This window comes from Polypterus senegalus, chromosome 18, assembly GCF_016835505.1.
Source record: "Polypterus senegalus isolate Bchr_013 chromosome 18, ASM1683550v1, whole genome shotgun sequence".
NCBI classification, from domain to species: Eukaryota; Metazoa; Chordata; class Cladistia; order Polypteriformes; family Polypteridae; genus Polypterus; species Polypterus senegalus.
This window is the reverse complement of record NC_053171.1, coordinates 90,694,511-90,712,194: the sequence shown is the minus strand read 5'-3', so window position 1 is coordinate 90,712,194 and position 17,684 is coordinate 90,694,511. Positions and strand designations below refer to the sequence as shown.

Below are 17,684 nucleotides of genomic sequence, written 5' to 3'. Positions count from 1 at the left end.
GAGAACATGCAAACTCCACGCAGGGAGGACCCGGGAAGCAAAGTCAAGTCTCCTTACTACGAGGCAGCAGCGCTACCCACTGTGCCACCTACTGTTTTATTCATTTCAGAATTTTTTTTTTAACTTATGAGGACCTGGGTTTGCTTCCCGGGTCCTCCCTGCGTGGAGTTTGCATGTTCTCCCCGTGTCTGCGTGGGTTTCCTCCGGGCGCTCCGGTTTCCCCACAATCCAAAGACATGCAGGTTAGGTGGATTGGCGATTCTAAATTGGCCCTAGTGTGTGCTTGGTGTGTGTGTGTGTGCCCTGCGGTGGGTTGGCACCCTGCCCACAATTGGTTCCTGCCTTGTTCCCTGTGTTGGCTGGGTTTGGCTCCAGCAGACCCCCGTGACCCTGTATTCGGATTCAGCGGGTTAGAGAATGGATGGATGGATGGTAGAAATGACTGTTAAGCAAAGACAGGGAGGAGGAAGTTTAAATCATATATCACAATCTTTATTACACAGCAATGTAATGAAGAGACTTCACTATGGTGCGAGCATGTATATATAGCATTTCTTATCAACTATGCAAAATACTGTCCTCCATCTAGCACTTCCCACCTTCACATAATGCCCACCATCACCTGACTGGAACTGACCATCAATACTTCATACCCTGTGCAGGTGTCCGAAACTTATAGACTGTTCAATTCTCACCATTAGTTAGAGTTGAGATAAGGAGAGCCTACACATAAGATCGTTTTCTTAAGTGTTCTTGTATTACACACTGACCTTGACTTATCATTACCTCACGCCAGTGTCTGAACCAGCTGGCTAACAAGCCTTTAATAATTAACTCATATATAACCTAAAGCTCACAAAAACAACACATGTTGCTTTAACTTGATTGCGAATTCATTATTACATAAGTTTAAATTCTCATCACAAGCAGCTTATCCAATACTAATACATTCTAATCATCAATACCAAAGTTTAATCAATTAGGCTAATTCCACATTTGCATAGATATATGTGTAGATAGATAGATAGATAGATAGATAGATAGATAGATAGATAGATAGATAGATAGATAGATAGATAGATGGATACTTTATTAATCCCAAGGGGAAATTCACAGTATATAGATAGTCGGCTAGAAAAACGTTGGGTAAGCATAAAACAATAAGAGGTTTAAAAAGTATTGGGGGTCCACCACAAATATTTATTTGTAATTTCCATAGGAGAGGGTGGAAACAAAGCAAATGAAATAAGAAAGTTCATGCTTTGGTCACACCAATGAGTCTCTGTCATTCGCTGGTCACCTGATGCCATCTCACTGTTTCCTTGATACCCTGGAGACTGAAAGACGTGATTCGTTTTAATTTTCTGTAACTGATGCCTGCTTTTAGTAAGCTGACTTTCTTCTCAACAAAAAAGAAACTAGCGCTTATGGAGCTAAAAGAGAAAAATAAAAATAATAATAATAATAATAATAATAATAATAATAATAATAATACATGTTATTTATATATCACCTTTCCCAAGTTGAAGGAGCTTAAAATAAGTACATTTTTAAGTAGTAGTCATCCATAGCCATAGATTCCAGTTTAAATAATGGCAAAATGGGCAGCATGGTGGCGCAGTGGGTAGCACTGCTGCCTCGCAGTAAGGAGACCTGGGTTCGCTTCCCGGGCCCTTCCTGCGTGGAGTTAGCATGTGCTTCCGGTGTCTGTGTGGGTTTCCTCCAGGTTTCCTCACACAGTCCAAAGACATGGAGGTTAGGTACATTGGCAATCCTAAATTGTCTCTAGTATGTGTGTGTGTGCACTGCGGTGGGCTGGCGCCCTGCCCGGGGTTTGTTCCTGCCTTGCACCCTGTGTTGGCTGGGATTGGCTCCAGCAGACCCCCGTGACCTTGTGTTAGGATATAGCAGGTTGGATAATGGACGGACGGATGGATAGTAATAAGACCCAGTGAAACTATTTAAAACATAATAGAGTCTCTGCTCAGAATATAGTAAAGAAAGAATCAACTGATGACAACTTAGTAACTTTTACTGTTTGTTGTTATAGCGGGTTGGAAAATGACTGACTGACTGACTGACAATGACAACATTTTCCCTTAGGCAGTAGAAGGTCTATACAACAATACAATTTTTTCCCTTACGAAAAGAGGTCTATACAATAATCACAATCTCAGTGTGGAGTTAGTCCAAGGACATTTGTTTGGAAAACACACCAGAAAGGACCTCTGTTCAATAGACAACGTTTCCACTAACAAGCACAAAATTACATGGAAAATTATTATTTTAAAACAATTGTTACTTGAGAATTCATTTTCTCTGGTTTTCCTCTGGATAATGTTGTAACAAAAATAAATCTAAAATTAATTTTGACTTTCAAAGTGGGTTTCTAAAATGTACAAAGCAGTTTCTTCTGCATGTAGACAGCCAGTTGATAAGGGCAGCAGCAGGCTAGTAAATTTAACTATACCATTTCCAGTAGGGAACCGCATCTACTGAAGAAATCCATAAATGATTTTGTAAATGTACTTTGGGAATTTTTAATTGTTGCAATAAACCAGATCTAATGAAATTCTTTGTGAACCCAGCATCATTCAAAACAAAATTGACCAGAATGGTTAACTATCCAAAATATAGAACAGAAAATGATGGATCTCTTTGGTTATGGCAGTCTTAACATACAGCAATTCTACAGATACAAACAAACAAAAAACACCCAACATTTTTCTTTTCAACTTAAATTCAACTATTTTCAATTTAACAACTTCCACATTTTACTTACTAATGAAGCAAACTAGTTTTGACTTGAATAGATACATAGTAGCCATGACTTACACTGAGTTATAGTACCATACCGTTCATACTTGGTCGCCATTTTCATCCATTTTATGGTTTTGTCTGCATGTGCCATGGAATGGCAGCACACACAGCTGTACAATAAGCCCTATCACAGGTAGAACGCATGGCTTGTAATTCCCAACATCGTAAGCCCATAACTCAGCTGTGCCATTTTATAGATTATAAAGAAAGTACATCTCTACTGAGGGATCAATCATCAGTTGGTGGTGGTTTTTGTGCCATCAGTTCACATTTTCCAACTCCATGAGGTACTGCATCATCAAAACCTGTGGAATGTTTAAGGATAAGCTTGACATTCTGGACAGACATATGGTTTAGTGTAGTTTAAATTCATTTCAGTTGTTGTGTTTTGTGATTTAAAGTACAGTTATATGTCTTCACTGATATTTTATTAATAATTCTGAAAGATTTTTTTTGTAAAATAAGTACAGTAAAACCTTGATTATCCATTAGGGGTCAGGACCAAGGCCATGATGGATAAGAGAAAAGATGGATAACAGAACAGCTACTTTAAAAGTAATATACAGTAGATTAGTTTAGCGAATAATCATATTTATTAACAAAATAAAACTATATTAACAATATATAATATAGTATTAACAAAGTTAATTCATTCATATAATATTGTAATGACCAGACTAATAAACAAATACAACTCAGAGGTACCAGAGCTTTCTTCATTTTACTTTGAGTCTTCGTTCCGTAACAAAAAGGGCTCCATCTTATCTGGGTTACAGAGCACACCACCAAAGCAATAAAAGAAAGCTTTCCCTACCAGTTAATTTATTTACTGCCAGTTATGTTCTTTTTTATCTATACTGCACACACTCCTGTTTATTATCTCCTGACTCCCTACTCAAAACTTCCTTCAGCCCAACCTTTCCTTTCATCCTAACTTCTTCTGCCACTCATCTCCTAAGATGCGTGTCCTCGTCCTCCTTACAGAGCAGAAGCCCTTCAGCCAGTCCCATCATTTACAGCATTCATCCCACCCTGTCTTCTCCGACACAGCACATTACAAGCTGCCTGTAACAAAACACAACAGAATTTAAAAAGAAAATTACAGTACAGAAGAACATTAAAATTAATTGACACATTTTTCAATTTTGTCAGCATCATGCTTTATATCGGTGGCTGTTGTTCTTCCTACTCCATAAACTGAAGCAATACTTGAAGCGCTTTCACCATTTTGTACGTATTAAATAATTTCAATTTTTTTTTTTGTGACAATTCCAACACCACATGCATACATTTATCGCCTATTAAAATGTATAATTGATTAATTATAACAGAAGTGAAAAGCTATGAAACACTATTAAAACCAAAGATACGCAACTGACACTGTGATTTCAAAATGTGACATGACAAAACTGCACACAGTACTCCAGATGAGGCCTCACCAGTGTATTATAAAGCTTGAGCAGAACCTCCTTGGACTTGTTCGATTATATAGAGTAATGTTTTGTTAGCCTTCTTCATAGCCTCTGAACAGGCTACCTGGACATTTACAGTGACAAGTTCACTATGACAACAAGGTGTACATCTCATTAAATTTCATCTGCCACAAATCTGCCTAAGCCTGTGTGCTGTCCAAGTCCCTCTGTAATGATTCAACAGATTCTAGATTATCTGCCAATGCACTTAGCTTGGTGTCATTTGCTCTTAACCAGTTTGTGAATTATATTCCTATCCAAACCATTAAAAAAAAAAAAAATAGCAACAGCCTCAACACTGACACCTATGGGACATCACTCTTAACATCACCCAATTCTGATAGGGATAGTGGGAGCCAGTTTGATGGCCAAGGCCTCCAGGACCCTTAACAAATTGGAATTCTATTATGTGATATAATATACCATTGCATTTTGCTCTTTTCTTATACTATTATTATTATACTACTAGCCAAGTGCGGCCAACTACGTTGTGCGTGTTAAAGTTGTCTGCGAAGGGCTCCCTGTTTAAACACGGCTGCCAGTCATGAACTGGGCCCTTCGTCGCACAGCATTATGATTTTTTATAAGGGAAACAAAATTACAAAAGAAAGCCCTTGGACATTGATTCGATAGGAACGGCCTACTCGGAATCACTGTCCGAATAGTAATTATGTGGAGGTGTAGGAGCATTTCTGCTTCTGTCCGTTCACAGTCCGTCTCGTTTTCACGACACTATCGTTTCCTCTCACGATGTCTTCTCAACCTTTCTCCAATCTCGCAGGTTGCTTTGTGGCAATCCAAAGAGTAAGGCAATATACACGGAGCAATGGTTATAAAAGGGGGACACATAGGTATCCAGGCTCTTTAAAGCATAAATAGGAATCACTTCACTGACATGTGAGCAAGCCACGGTACAACTGTGAGACACGCAGCACTCGTCAGCTACAACGTAACAATAATAATTTCCGGAACGTGCTGTTACGTTGTCATTCATTGTACCCACTGTCTTTCTTTCATTCATATGTTACGTAGGCACGTACCTTTTATCTTCGGCAATCTCATTCTCTAACCAGGCCTCAGGAGCTAACCATCGTAACACTGTCCACCACCCCTTTCGTTATTCCGGCACATTGTTGACATCCGTGAGTAACAACATCGTACTAAACTAGAAGGTGGTCTATGCATGCGTGGAATTCACGGACAAACAAAGATCAAGATCTAAATGAAGATCTCTTTAGTTAATTTAAAGCACAACAATTTGTTTAGTTTGAATGTCTGTGTTTTGAGGTGTGACTGGCGTACTACAGTCTTCAGTAGTATAAGCCTGGAGGAGATTCTTAATGCAATGCCTATGTTTTAGCTGTCTCTCTACTGCCATCTAGTGCTTCTTCTTCTAATTCATTCGCGGACAAACAAAGATCAAGATCCAAATGAAGATTATATATAGAGATTGTATTGTATTGAGGATTACTTGTGTTCTGTTTTATGTATTGAATTTTATTTACTCCATTTGTTGACAAACACTGCATGCCCAACCTACCTGGAAAGGGGTCTCTCTCTCTCTCTCTTTGAATTGCCTTTTCCAAGATTTCTCCCATTTTTTTCCTACAAGGGTTTTTTGGGAGTTTTTTCTTGTCTTCTTATAGAGTCGAGGCTGGGGTCCTGTTAAAGTCCATTGTGGCAGTCCTTGTGTGATTTTGGGGTATACAAAAATAAATTGTATTGTATTGTAGTTACATCCTGCCATACATAAATACGCTGGCTTTAGGAATGTATTGGCATGCTCTGTCTTCTTCACAATTTGCTAACTTTCACAGCTTCTCATATCTATCAGTTTAATGGCAAACTATACAGAGTCCCACTCCACCAGAAAACTGCATCATAGTTATACTATGTAGGGGGATTTTTCAGTAGTTTGTTATGGCATGTCAATTTAAATGCAAACCTCAATCTATATTCCAATTACTTTTCCATTAAAAAAAAAAAAAAACATTACTCCCCATATTGTACTTCTTGGAAGCAATCAAAAAAGGTCTTCTTTTAGCCTAGTAAAAACCTCGACACGACTGCAATAATTGTCTGAGGTCGTGCCTGAACAATTATCATCCTCTGCTTGTATAGTATGGTGTGGGGTAAATATGACACTCTCTATAAAAAAGTTGTTAGGACGGCCCTTGGACATATCAGACTGGCTTGTTGTGTTCATTTATGATGAGGTCCAGTAAACTGAAATCAAACACACAGGAGTGTGAACTAGTCCAGGTCTTGGGTTTTCTGCCCTGTGGCCACAATTCATCCAGTCTAAAATAAGATCATCTACAATAGAAACATGGGCAGAACATGTTTGAAATTCCTCTTGTACCTAGTCAAATAAAATTATCATAAAGATATTGATTTCTGCCACCCTGATGTTAATAGCTTAATTGCTGGATGTGGTGTAAGCCACAGGAGAATGCTTGACTCTGTTATGAATATTGGTACTGCTGATACATGCTTTAACGCATGCTGTTAAAATAAAGTGAAATATTGTCCTGTGACATAATCCTGTAGAGAAAAGTAACGGCAGCAAATACACATTATGCCCCCATCAGCGTGTTTGACATCAGGGGAATGTCATTTGAAAGCTGTGTGTGTTGTCTGAAACCTGGAACAGTGCTAACATTTATCTCTTAGGAGTACAGTGCTTTCATTTGTAATAGATGCGTGCAGAATATATTTAAATGAAACTTCTGAATTTATAGAAATTAAAATATATGAAAATATAAATAAATCTCTCTATAATTGTGACTTTTATTTCTAAATGACTATGTTTACAAATGTTAATAGTAACCTTAACAATGAGAAATTTTACTGTATCAGCATGTACCTAACTCTAATAAGAAGGGTATATTCATCCAAAGAGTAAGTCAACTTCATGAGATTATGGATGTTTTCATTTCAGGAATGTATAGCAGTTTGGGCCACTATTGTTATACACTTGTTGTTTTGTAACAGTCTGAATTCTTATGCATTTAGTGTTTTACAGTTGTTTAGGTTTTTTTTATACTAGCAAAATACCCGCGCTTCGCAGCGGAGAAGTAGTGTGTTAAAGAAGTAAAGAAAAAGTAAAGGAAACATTTTGAAAATAATGTAACATGATTGTCAATGTAATTGTTTTGTCACTGTTATGAGTGTTGCTGTCATTCATATATATATATATATATATATATATATATATATCTCAAAATACCAGCGCTTCGCAGCAAAGTCATGTGTTAAAGAAGTTATGAAAAAGAAAAGGAAACATTTTAAAAATAACGTAAGATGATTGTCAAAGTAATTGTTTTGTGTATTTGGCGGCAGCGTCACGAAGTTGTTTTCGTCTAGCTGCATCAGAAAATGTACCACGACGTCTGACACGCCTCCTTTTTAGTGTTTTCTCGCAGCTTGGATTGCTGCTGTCATAATCGGTTTGATTCTACATATATATATATATATATATATATATATATATATATATATATATACATATATATATATATATACATACATATATACATATACTGTATACATACATATATACACATACATATCTTCATATCTATATACATATCTACATATACACATATATATATATATATATATATCTCCAGCCGTCTGGAGTTTTTTTTGTTTTTTTCTGTCCCCCCTGGCCATTGGACTTTACTCTTATTCGATGTTAATTAATATTGATTTATTTTGTTTTCTTATTGTGTCATTTATTTTTCTATTCCTTATTATGTAAAGCACTTTGAGCTACTGTTTGTATGAAAATGTGCTATAGAAATAAATGTTGTTGTTGTTGTTGTTACATCATATATACACACACACACACATACATACATACATACATACACACACACAAATTATATATATGTGTGTGTGTGTATGCGTGTACGTGTGTTTGTGTGAGTGTATATATATATAATGTAGATAGGTGTGTGTGTGTGTATATATATATATATACACATACATACAAACATACACACAGGTATATATATGTGTATATATATATATGTATGTGTCTATATGTGTGTGTATAGCTTTGGTCACTGAGTGCAAGGGAAAAATAATAAAATGTAGTCTATAAGTTATTAAACAGTAAAACATTAACGTTTTAAGAAGTACAGGTACATTGAGCACTACTGGAGTGGTTTCGAGTAAACTACATTTTAAAGATGGTGTAACACAACAGGTAAGTAGTACTAACAGCAGCTAAAATGTATATGGATCATCTGTCGGTAGTTGATCCCTTTTGAAAGGCGCTACACGACGGCTGTGGTATAGAAATTACATTTTCTATGTGAATGTCCAAATTTCTGCTTCTGGTAATGTGCCTTACCGGCATTACCAGCAATTAAAGAAAATTAGTTTTGTGTCCTCTGCAGTGTTAAGAGAGAAAGGCTTTGGTTTGGGATAAAAGGAAAAAAGGTGTAAAGAAAGGAAACTTGCCTTTTTCTTTTATTTAGTGTAGAGAGACGTCCTAGCTGACGATATGAGCGCCTTTTGGGGACGTTCGCAGTGGGTCTTGTGTAGACTGGTGAGACGTCCCTGCCATTAATCGGCTGTGATGGCAGTGTCAGTCCTCCACTCGTGTGCGTGTCTTCATAATCCGAGCTGACAACCTCATAATCGTATACGTGCAAAAGAAAGTGCGAAGTGCCTTAATATTAGTTTGCCGCAGTGTAGAAAGGGGTCCCGTGTTTGCACTTGTCTGGGCTATAGCTCAGGGGGAGGATGAAAAAAATTAAAAGTGCTCACTTTGACTTAAGGCAGAAGCTGTCAGCGTCTCAAAGGCCGGCACAGCTATGCGCGCGTGCTGGCTGCTCGAGTTTTGTAGGGCAGGAGACTCCACTTTTTGCAGACACGTTCACGATATCAAAAGTCTCAGCGCTCTTTGGAGGTCATTCATATATATATATAGCAAAATACCCGCCTCGCAGCAGAGAAGTAGTGTGTTAAAGAAGTAAAGAAAAAAGAAAAGGAAACATTTTAATAATAATGTAACATGATTGACATTGTCATTGTCATGAGTGTTGCTGTCATATATATATATATATATATATATATATACACACTTATATACAGTATATACATATATATATGTGCACAAAACCACACTTGTATCAAGGCTTCCGTCGGGTAGTCTTTTAAAATGAAATTTTCCTCCAATCAGTCGTAGCAACGAGCTTTCTTCCGACTGTTACATTTTTGTAGCTCTGATGTGTACATCATTGTAATCGGTGTACTAGGAAATCAGGAATTGACAGAAGTTCCCCTTTACTTGGAATGGAAAGGTGTGATTAAATGCGTTATTTTTTAACGCATTATGGAGCACATGCATCAAAGCTTCTGAGCTGTGCTTGTGCTAAGAAAAGGAAACACAAAAAAAAAAAACGATTGTCAATGTAACCTTTTGTAAGTAGTGCCTGGAGGATTCAGAGTGTGGAGAAACTGTAGAGACAGCGTGTGTATTAACATGTGGATTTTTCTGTGAGTATTTGAGTGGCAGCGTCACAAAGTTGGTTCCGCAAGCTCAGCTCAGAGCGAAATGAGGTGAGTGGGAGGGGAGATGATGACGTGACTCTCCCACCCGCCTTAACTGTCAATCCCCCCACAAAGACAGTCTCTTGGAATTTGCATAAGCACAGCCCTTCACCAGTAATTTTAACTTAGTTACAAAGTGATCAAAACTCTCGTTTATATCCTGCGTCCTCTCAATAAACTTGTATCCCGCATTAGCCGTGGGCATGACAAACGCCAGCGGTCTATGAACTTAATTTAAACTTTAGGTTTACACCGTGCTTTGTTTCCGCAGTAGCTGTACTCATGAATATGGTTGTATGTGTGACTCGGTCGCTTCTTATTGTTTCGCTGCCTTCTCAATTGTATAATGCATGTTTTCTTTAGCGCTTTTTGGAGCTCTTCCTTGTTTTCTACGTATTGCTTTGACAGTCAGTTCACGTGATTATGTGGGAGGCGTGATGATGTCACACGAAACTCCGCCCCCCACGGCCATCGAGCTCAACTCCGTTACATTATATGGAGAAAAATAGGTTCCAGATATGACCATTACGCGTAGAATTTCGAAATGAAACCTTGCAAGTAAGCTGTAAGGAATGAGCCTGCCAAATTTCAGCCTTCTACCTACACAGGAAGTTGGAGAATTAGTGATGAGTGAGTGAGTGAGTGAGTGAGTGAGGGCTTTGCCTTTTATTAGTATAGATTATCATTTGGTATATCATTTATGTTATGTTTATCTATGATATAGTAATTGTGCCATATAACAAAATGTACATCTAGTCCTTGTATTTTGTGGGTGGAACCTCAGGAGGCGGGGCCACCTTGACATCACTGCTGCTGGAACCTCCTTCTGGCTATATATGTAGTGTGTAGCGTCTTTGTGTGTGTGTGTGTATATGTGTGTATTAGTTTTTGTATTATTATGTTTTTTCTGGCATTTTGATTTTTGTTTCTGTTTTTGGATTACTGGTACTGGATCCTTGCTTTTTTTTGCTCTTCTAGGCATTTTTGCCATTTATTCTATTTTTGTTAATAAAAATATACATATTCTTGTGAAACCTTCTCTATACAAGACAAACTTTGTTGTTTTTTTCTCTCCCTATATGAATATATGGATCTTCTGTGTATTTTGAACTTCCAAAGCCAGCTTCCCCTTTTTGGGGCTGCTACAGTTTTTCCTATCCACTTTTCCACAATCTTTGTTTCCCTACTTACTTGCTCCTGCGTGAAGTGTGTGTGTGTGCCAGTTGTGACAGATAGGGGCGCTTGTCGTCCCCTTGAACCCTCAGATCAGATGCCAGACACCAGATTAAAGTCCAGATATTATTTTTATTTAGATAATAACGTGCACAAAGCACCCTCCACTTCACTATACTCATAAATCAGTACTCAACAGTTACAATAACCAATCCTCCAATTCCCAGACGCGTTGCCACCCTTCCTCCCGACTCAGCTCGTCCGTCTGGGATTTCCCAGAGTCCTTTATAGTCCTTGACCTGGAAGTGTTTCTCTCTCTGTCCATGAGACTGGTAACACTTCCGGGTCAGATAAAAACTCCTCTTCTTCAACCCGGAAGCACGTCATTTCCTCTGTCCATGTGACTAGGACGCACTTCCGGGTTGTAGGGAAAATAACTGTTGTTCCTCCCTGCAGCGTCCCATGGAGGCCCCCATGGTATCCAGCAGGGCTGCGATGTAAAACTCCACTGTCCATGATACCCTGCTGGAATTCGAGGAACCTCCATGCTGTAGGAAGGGCTCCATCTGGCGACCTGGGGGTATTGGCCGGGATGAATGGCCGGCCATATGCCACACAGTTTAATCGTTGACGCTTTTTTATTGTGTTTTATTGTGTTTCAAGTTTCAAGTTTGTCTTCTCAGGTGGGGTGAGTGGGCATCAGTTGCTTTCATTTTTGTTCTTACATAGCCCAAAAAAGGTGTTGGTTTCCTTTTGGTATACACTTTTCATTTTATCAATAAATATTTGGTAATAAAAGAAGGAATTAAGCCTACTGGTATGCTGTGTGCTTGTAAATTGTGCATACAAACAACATTAATACAGTGATAGTTCACAAGAGAAGACTAAATTCATATTCTCCTTGGTTAATATAACACCCACTTAAGTTGCTCGTTTGACCTTTAACTTGCATCTGATCTTTTTTAGATGTATAAAGTCATCATTATGGGTGAGGTAGTTGACCAGTCAGCTTGATCATTTTAATCCATGTGGTTCCATACTACAATAAAGTCAGTTACTGACCCCTCAACACACAGCCCATAATCCCTATATCGGCTCAACGTTAAGTAGCCCCAGTGTCCCCCAATCTTATTCATAACACTCTATCCATATGTCAGGTGCAGTAGTTTTGGTTGCCCCATCTCCTTGGACAAAGCGAGAACTCAAGGCCATCATTATCTAGCTGAATCACTGAGCTTTTGCTAACACAGTTGTTGGGCAGACAGTAAGGTTGAATCCCCAAAAGCACATCTGATTTTAATCACATGAGAAATGCGCAGATGTGTAAGCATGCACCCCCTGCCTCACACATGCCTGCTCGAGTGTGCTTTCTGGACATAAGACAACTCAGACAGCTTGTGTTATAGTCATATGCTTGCTTTAGTTCATTCATTTTTAAGAAGAAGAAACTAAAAAAGAAATTTTGAAAGCAGGCTGACAGTAAGCAGTATGTTTACTGCAAACATATTTAAAAAAATTCAACCAAGAGAAGAAAAGAAATTGGAATTGAATTCATGCATCGGAGATAAGTGTCAGAACACCAGTTTTAGTTCAACAAATCAAGTGGCATATTTCCTCTTTGCAATTTGGAAAGCAACAAAACCCATGAGGGCATGGCACTCACTGAAAATAATTTAATTAAACAGTCTCTAGAAAATTTAGAAAATGCTGTCAAGAAGGGTAGAAAATTGACAGCGTAAGTAAATCAAGCACATAATAGAATTTAGGATCATGGAAATTCATTGAGTTTTAGTTTACACCTTCATCCATAATATGAAGCTACTATAACGTGATGGGAAGTTAAAAAGAGATAGTGAGCAAATATGGAGTTACATTTTAGATCAACATAAAGTTCTCCTTCGCCTGAAATTTCAGTCACTCGGATGTTATTAGTCAACTTTCGTCATTCTGAAAAGAATAATTTGCTACAGCCGGGCAATGCCAAAGTACAGAGAAGAAAGGATTTTAGAACACCGACAGCATCCTAATCCAGACCAAAAATACAATATTTCAAGAGTTGAAGAGACAGAAGCAATGACCAACAACCTACCAACAGCCTACAAGAATTTAAGAAGTTTGTTTTTGATAATAATATTGTTGAGCTAGTGCTGGATTTGGCAGCCACAAAAGGTTAGTGAAAAAATGGACAGAGGTTGGAAGCAGGGAAGTAACACAATATTAAAGATACCAGAGCCCAAAACAAATGATAAAAATCAAATTCAGAAACAATACATAATGCTCCTTTCTGTTTCCCAGAGTTCTTTTGAATTGCTAACTATACTCTGATGATTGTTTCATTTTTTGATGCCATCTGAAATATCATTCACTCAACAACATCACATAGCGTAGCATCCAGCCAATGTTTGACAGCCAAGGATATTCAGTTGCAAGTAACGAAATGGCCACTGCTGCTCAAAAGCACACAGAGTGCTGCAGACCGTGAATACAAATGACATACAAAATGTCATGTCATTTTGTAACCAACCTTATCCAAACTAGGGTCACAGGGGGTGTCGGAGCCTATCCCAAATAACATAGGGTGCTAGTCAGGAACAAACCCCGGACAAGGCGTCAGTCCATCACAGTGCAAACACACTCATACATCTGGGCCAATTTAGCAGCGGCAATTCACCTAAGCTAAATGTATTTGGACAGTGGGAGGAAGCTGGAACACCCGGAGGAAACCCACACAGACATAGGGAGCACACGAAGGAAGGACCTGGGATATGAAGCCTGGTCTCCTTACTATGAGGCAGCAGCACCACCACAACACACAAAATGGCAACACTGAAAACAGTCAAAAATAATAACATAGTCGGAATGAAAGCATAAAATATGTAAACGAAAACATAAATGTAAATAGTACAATGTAAAGATATGATGACCAGATGTCCCATATTTGCTGTATATCAGCCAGTAGGTGTCCCAACATGACCAAGTTATACTTGCAATAACTAAGGCTGGTATTGCACTGGGACCGTTATTGGACACAGTGGGTTGCTACGTACTTTAGGCACCACTTTTAACGTTTTCATCTCAGTATTATACCAAACAGCCAAAATCTAAACAATCAGACAATACCCCTGGGGGTATTTTTCGTACGTGGATTACTCGTTTAGCCGGATGTAATTGTTGACGATTTGGCATGATCCTGGATCTGTCGGGTTTTCCAAACTCTTGCTGGATATGTTGGCATAGCAACAGATACAAATCCTCAAACCTGCTCGGAGCAAACAAGGATTAGCTCACACACTTAATCAGTGTCCGTGTATGGAATTCATTCAGTCATGGCTTCACTGTTAATGAGTGACCAACCAATTGATATCGGTGCGCAAATTATAAGAAGAGAATTTCATATAGAGTGTTTTGCGCGATCGGCAAGATCCTTTATTGCTCCCGGAGGAAATTCTTTTTGAAAGATACCACTTTAGCCAAGGGGGAATATTGTACCTCAAAGATTTATTAGCACCTTATATTCGAAGTCAAACTAGGCGAAGTCGGATTCTCACAACCACACAGACAGTATGCATTGCTTTGAGGTTTTTTGCGAGCGCCACTTTTTTTATATACAGGTGTGGGACGCCCAGGAGTACGTGAGGAGGGCTTGTGCCTCCTCCAGACCGCGAGGGGGCGTCCGTCCTGGTTCTGTTGGGAGCCACGGGTCGAGGGCATGGAAGCCCTACCCTGTAGGGGCCCGTGGTCACCGCCAGGCGGTGCCCCGATGCCGGTTTATCCCGTGTGGTCCTCGGCCGGGGCCGGAGCCCGGCGGGACGCCTTAGAGGACCAGAGGAGGGCGTGTGCCTCCTCCAGACCGAGTGGGGGCGTCCGTCCTGGTTATGCAGGGGGCCTCGGGTAGGGGGCTTTGAAGCCCAGCCCTGTAGGGACCGGTGGCCACCGCCAGGTGGCGCCCCAGTGCCTAATTGTCCCGGGAGCCCGCACTTCCGCCACACCAGGAAGTGCCGGGGGGAAGACGACCGGGGAGACACGGAAGGCTTCCGGGTGTGCAGCCGGCACTTCTGCCACACAGGGGTGTGGCCACCGTTAAGTGCCGGGAAGCAGCTGGAGCCCATCCGGCTCCCCATAAAAGGGGCCGCCTCCCTCCAGTCAGCGGTGGAAGTCAGGAGGCAGAAGGACGGAGCTTGAGGAAGGACTGGAGGCGGCCAGGAGAAAAGAGACACAGGACTGTGTGGCCTGGGCTTGGGGGAATCGGTGGTGAAGACACTGGGGTTCGTGAGTGCACAGACCATTGTATATATTATAAATAAACGGTGTGTGGGTGAAAATATGTTGTCCGCCTGTGTGTGTCCGGGCCAGCGTTCACAACAGGTGATATTTTTTTTTTATATATAGGTGATGCGGAAAATCTATCTAAAAGTTCAGTTTGCCAGGCAAAGTCTGTTTGGCTCTGAAATGTTTCCTTCAGGTTTTCATAGTGTTTCCTGGACACCTTTGTGTGCAGACAATAAAAGAGGTGTTTCATGCCATTGCAGGTATCGGGCAAAAACACCCACAGTTCCATATAGAATCTCACAATCAGCCTAACATTCTCTTTACCCAGGATTTCCAAATGTGATTAGGGGCACATGGGACTGATCAGAGTGGAGTTTGATCAAACATTATTTAGAAAATGTACCTCTCCTCCTGAAGAATAATCAGACACAGTGTCTTCATCAAATATTTGACCTTCGTCAATATCTCGTTGGTCAGACACAAGTTTTGGAATATGACATTCCCTGCAACTGACCCAACAAAAAAAAAGAGGGCTATATGAAACATACCTATGGCACACATTGAGGACAAATATATGCAATCACCATCCTTTACCTGAAATGAAGTGACCACTGCATCCTGCCACTGGTTTTGAGGAGAAGCTTCCCCCGGGAATGCCCTCAGAAACAGAGTGATGGGCATTTTGCTGGAGAGCCAACTCTTCTGCAGGGGTTAGCTCTGGACCGCGTGGACCTCCACTTGTTTTTTGCTTGTCTACCTTCTTATTAGCTTTAAAATTAATGTTTTTTTATATTATATATGATTCTTTCTGTCAACAATTCTTTAAATAGTTAAATACCAATATTTACCAGTTTGAAGTATATTCTTGTACTTCCCTATAACCTGTTCCCATGCTCTCCTTGTGTTCACGTTTGATCTGGAATTATGACATGTTAAATAATAATTAATCTGACACATAGGAAATGTAACGCTGCATTCAGTAAGTACAATGCACACTACTTAGCATTTAATTTGTCGGCCACTTTTTGCCCGCCATCTTTTCTGGTTTGGGCTGCTTTTGCATTGTTTGATCTTGTGCATATTAAATCTTGAAATTCTTCATATCCTTCGAATAAAAGGTCCTGCTCCGCTTGTGTTATAAAAAAAAAAAATGCGCCCGTTCTTTCGCCATTTTGTTACAGCCTATCAAAGACTTGCTGATCATGTTTCCTAGACTCAATATATATGGGCTTTTCAATCAGCGCGGGCACGCACAATCGTCTCGGATGATTAGATCCAGCTAGACTAATCTACCACACGGCTGCGTTTGAAAAACTGACTTATCCCAGATGAGTTTCACCGGCATTAACTCATCCAGGATGAGGAATCTGATCTCGGATGATTTAAGCGACGTACGGAAAATACCCCCCCTGTGCTTACAAATTTCATCTTTATATCAATGTACATAGTGAGCTGACACCCTGTAAAAGATCACTTCAGATGAAAAATACAGACCTCTGACAAAGAACAAGCAGTTGAGCTGGAGAGGGACTTTCAACTACCAAAGAAAATTCCTAACTTCTGTCTGAGGGAATGATAGGTCAGCTGACTCAATAAAGTTTTAGAGTTAGTGGTTAGTGGTTTGTGTTCTGTCAGGTGGTCCTCTTCATTTTTTGTTGTCATTGTATGCTTTACATGTGTAATGCATTGTCAACTGTGTGCTAATAACATAATCTGGTTGGCAGTGCAAGGCTCCCTTTTGGATCGTTGACATAGTCCTATGTGCAAATAGCTTAAAACTTAGTGAAAGATAACAGATATGTGCTTTAATGCTAGCATTACAGAATTTAAAGAATTTTAAAATAAGACAAAAAATAATAATTACACATGCAACTGTTTATAAGCTATCTTGGTTACTCTGAAGACAGACTAACTGACAGAAGTGGTATCAGTGAGACGAACAGCTGATATTTCAAATTTACTTACTGCATAAAGTGGTCAGGCTAAAAATGAAGTAACAAGGTAGGACTCTGCCTATATACTGAGTTTTACAGGGGCCACTACAACAAAGCACATTGAAAACTAAACCAGAAGATCAGGGTACTCTGTTACAGTCCTGGAGGTCCGCAGTGGCTGCAGGGTTTTGCTTTAACCAAGTTTTAAATTCAAACTTATTTATTTACTACCAAGGCGATGTTTTTGGGTTTAGTTTTAGTTAACTCATTTGTTACAATTCGGAATCTTTAATTGCCTATTTTAGTTTTAAACGTTAAACCCTAAGCTTAAGCATAACCCTACCCCTAACCCTAATGTTTTGATTGTTGCTTGTTTCCTTAACCAGCCATCAATTAATGATGAGGTGCAAATGACAAAGGAACCCCCAGCTCTCCAGCTAATGTGTGTACA

The 17,684-nt window shown here is 39.6% G+C and overlaps 1 long non-coding RNA gene across 1 annotated transcript in view; it reads right to left on the bottom strand.

Annotated features, from left to right (window-relative positions):
- LOC120519035 overlaps positions 1-17,684 on the bottom strand; it is a 198,734-nt gene that overhangs the window by 25,044 nt on the left and 156,006 nt on the right. The gene's annotated exons all lie outside the window — the stretch shown is intronic.